Source organism: Neofelis nebulosa, chromosome 8 (assembly GCF_028018385.1).
Source record: "Neofelis nebulosa isolate mNeoNeb1 chromosome 8, mNeoNeb1.pri, whole genome shotgun sequence".
In the NCBI taxonomy this organism is placed as follows: Eukaryota; Metazoa; Chordata; class Mammalia; order Carnivora; family Felidae; genus Neofelis; species Neofelis nebulosa.
In genome coordinates, this window is record NC_080789.1 from 122,055,518 (window position 1) to 122,059,637 (window position 4,120).

At 44.6% G+C, this 4,120-nt stretch overlaps 1 non-coding gene across 1 annotated transcript; it reads left to right on the forward strand.

Annotated features, from left to right (window-relative positions):
- Positions 1-107, forward strand: LOC131484128 (U6 spliceosomal RNA). Its single transcript, XR_009248039.1, has one exon. It is a non-coding gene; the product is annotated as a U6 spliceosomal RNA (small nuclear RNA).
- Positions 108-4,120: the final 4,013 nt, after the last annotated feature.

The window sequence follows — 4,120 nt, forward strand, 5'->3', positions numbered from 1 at the left end:
GTGCTTGCTTCGGCAGCACCTATACTAAAATTGGAACGATACAGAGAAGATTCGCATGGCCCCCGCGCAAGGACGACGTGCAAATTCGTGAAGCGTTCCATATTTTTTTAAAAAACAGAACAATCTGAGGGTTGATGGGGGGTGGGAGGGAGGGGAAAGTGGGTGATGGGCATGGAGGAGGGCACCTGTTGGGATGAGCACTGGGTGTTGTATGGAAACCAATTTGACAATAAATTTCATATTAAAAAAAATAAAATAAAATAATTTAAAAAAAGAGTAGGTATGGAAATGCAAAGTACAGCCAAGCTTGATAAGCTACAAATTGTAAACTCATTGCACAGTCATTTCGATGGTGAGATTAACTCTGATTGGGAACGAACAACGATGCGTTTGCTCATTTACACATTCTAAGAGTTTGATGTTGGCCAAGTCACTAACCTCACTGTGCCTCATTTTCCTCATCTCTAAAATGGGATAATATTAGTATTGACCATTCAAGGCTGTTGTGAGCATTAAGTGGCATAATTTATGTAAAGTACTTGGAATTTTGCCTGCTACATAGTGCGATTCTAACTGAAGCCAAAATATAAATAGTGTCTGAAGTAGAGATATTAATGAAAGGGAACAGATTCAGCTTAAATAATTTGGTTTGAGAGAAAGGCAGAATTTATATTCTGAAACCTTCCTTTATGCCTAGATTTTATTTATTATTCATGTGAGAATCATTTGTTAAAAATGGAGTCCTTAGCTTTCAGAGATTCATACTGAAATATTTGTGGATGAAATTATGTGATAGCCGGGATTAATGTAAAAATAACACAGTGGGTAAGGGCTGGAGAAGGAGGGAGTCTAAAAATGAAACATGATTGGTCGTACGTTGATCATTGATGAGGCTGGCAAGAGGCACGTGCAGCTTAGTTAGACGTGTCTTTATTCTTGTGTATGTTCTAACCCATACAAAAAAGTCAAAAAATAATAATAGGTCGGGATTCATAGCTAGTGTCTGTTCCTATGTATAGATTCTCCGGTGGAGATCGAATGTCCAATTTTTCTTTACAAATCAGGCAAGCATGAATTTATGTCAACCCGGTGCAGAAATCATGTTGCTACGGCAACTCTTCACCACATTAAATAACTGTAGAGCCAAAATGGCACCAGGTTTCCTTCAGGAGGTGATCTGAGTATCAGAGAGAGAAACCTACCCCAAAGCCTCCCCCCCCAGCCTCCGTCCCCTGCTTACCGTAAGGGACTGAGAGGTGTAGATGCCAACCGAGTTTGGAGCCCAGAAGATTAGGGGATGGGGAGCCTATGGTACAGACTCCTGGAAGAAGTCACCTACATTCAGAGCTCTCTGTGACTGGACTTCCGGTGCAGTCCACACAGCCCCCGGCGGGGGGGAAGGCCCCTGGTTGTCAAGCAGTGAGATCTCCCTAGGAAGACAGACCATCCGCGACCATTTTTTTCTTTTATGACCTTTCCCAACATTTGGGAATGAAAACTGCCCAAGGACAAGAAATGGAGCCCAATCCCCACTTCCCGCACAGGGGACTGTTTCCAGAGAGGCTCACTGTGTGTTTTTAGGATCACAAGTGAGCCACGATGTGGCCAAGGACGTCTGGGCATCAGTAAGTCCATGCCCCTGGCTTCAGAAAGATCTTCTCTAAACATCCCATGTGGGGACATGAACAGCAACGTGAGAGCAGAGGGACCCCGGCAAGAGGCACGTGGGCACATTCCACAATGCACAACAGGCTCTCTCGGCTTTGATCATTAGGATTGGCTGTGGTCCCCACTCCTTCACCTGTTTGCCGGGTCATCCTGGAAAAGTCATTCAATCTCTATGTGTTCATTTCCTTGCTAAAGAAAAAAAAATACATATAAAAACTCTAAAATCCCAAGCTTCTGACAAGAATGAAACAAGATAAAATCTGAGGAATGTATGGGTGATTGCGGAACCTGTGAACTGGGAAGCTATGGGTTACAAAGTCACTAACGTCATTGCTTTTCCCTGTTTTCCTTCCTCCTTTCCTTTCTTCTTTCCTCTTCCTTCTTCCCCTCCTCCCTCCCTTTCCCTTTCTCTCCCTCCTTCCCACTTCCCTTCCCTTCTTCTTTTTAAAAAGTCCTACAGGGGCATCTGGGTGGCTCAGTCAGTTAAGGGTCAGACTTTGGCTCAGGGCATGAGCTCACGGTTTGTGAGTTCCAGCCCCACATTGGGCTCTCTGCTGTCCACGCAGAGCCCGCTTTGGATCTTCTGTCTCCCTCTCTGTCTGCCCCTCCCCTGCTTGCACGTCTCTCTCTCTCTCTCTCAAAAATAAATAAACATTAAAAATAAATGTTTAAAAAAATAAACAAAACATTCTACAAACCAGCCTGAGATTTTTTTTTTTTTTTAGCATGTGCCCTGGACACAGTCCTCTCACATTTCCAGCAATTAGTTTCATTTGAAGCTTCTGGGCATTGTCAGGAAGCAACTAGTCCACTGCACCCGAGCCCTTGGGTTTAATCGTCCAACACATTCCCGGATAGCACCTCGTACCCTAACTCCCAGTGCTGTCTTTCTCCTTTAACCTCCGTTCAGCCAACTGAATTCAACACTTTCTTATGCACACGGCTGGGAAGTGTCTCTGAAAAATTGCCTACACGGTACGACCTGGAAAGCTAGCTACCTGGAATTTCATCCACTCGATCAAGAAGTTGTCTTTATTATGGGAGTAATGGAATGTTTATTTTGGCTGAGTCAACGTGGAGGGCGTTTTTTTGTTTTTTGTTGTTTTATGTTTTCCCAACACTTGGTGCTGGCTGCCAGAAGCCCCCAGCATCCTGCTTGGCATCAGGGATTCAAAACATTTTTAAAGTGACAGAACGTCTGTGCTGGTGTGTATTTTAATATAGCTCAGTGGTTTTGAACAGGCTGTTTTTCACGAGGCTGCTTCTGTTCTGTTTTGTTTGTTTGTTTGTTTTTTTCTTTTTTATTACAGGTAGAAATGCTGGCAAATGTAAACAGTCCTCATTTAAAGCTTTTTTATTTTTCCTTCTTTCCTTTCCACCCTTGAAAACGGTAATTCCAAAGCCTGTCTTTGGTTTTCAGAATGTGTGGTGCCCGTCAGGCCACTGAATGGTGTGTTAATTACAAAGTGATTGAGCGTGTCTTCATTTGGTTGCCACAGCGGGCTGGCTGTGAGAAGTGAAGTACATTTCGCCTTGTGAGCTCCCCACGGGGTCGAGGCCCCTGGGCAGACAGGGGCTGAGGCCTGAAACACAGCACTCGAAGCCAGGAGCCTGCGTGAGGGAGGGGAATAAAAGCGTAGGCCAAAAGTCTCAGTGGACTCAAAGGGCAATGGGGAGCCACGGCAAGTCCTAGAGCACGACACAATGACGCCCATTAAGAACCATTTGTCTTGCAGTCTCTGGTTAGTCTGGTAGTCTATTAACCATCAGATCAGATCGTAAAGCAATCTACTTGATGGCCAAGCAGTCAAACGACAGATAATGGTCTAGATGGGGTTGAAACCTACTAAATCTAAGATGTGTCGGTATTAGACAAAGGAACCGACACACGGTGAACATACTTAACCCAAAGATTTAAAAATAGCTGTGGAACATCTTCCTCATTTCTAAGAAAAACATGCCAAGGATTTGTTAAGAAGAGGGTCCTCTGGAATTAAAGAGCTTCGTGAAGAAGATCCCTATCTCTTAGCCATATTCGCCATTGTCGTCAAAAACAGGCATTGAAATTTATGCCCCACGTTGCAACATCCTACACGAAGAAACAGGTCAAATCTCCTCGTGAAAGAAGGTTAAACTCCAACTCAGAAAATACCTACGTAGAAGATGCAAGGCCCATCCATCACACATACGGACTATTCATATACCGTAAATGTAAGCCCTATTCCCAGGTCCACAGGCTCGGGAGTAAAAACAGTGTCCAATCAACAGTCACCGTCTCATATTTCTCGGGACACGGTGTTACTCACTCAGCGGGAGCTCTGGCCCTCCCTTCAGATCCCCAGATTCCTTCCAGACGCTTCCAACACTTGGGGAGGAAGGGATGGTTGGAGAGAGTGGAAGCTGTCTTCCTTGGTTTCCATGTCTCTGTGCAATGTGCCTTCTCTCCTGCCCT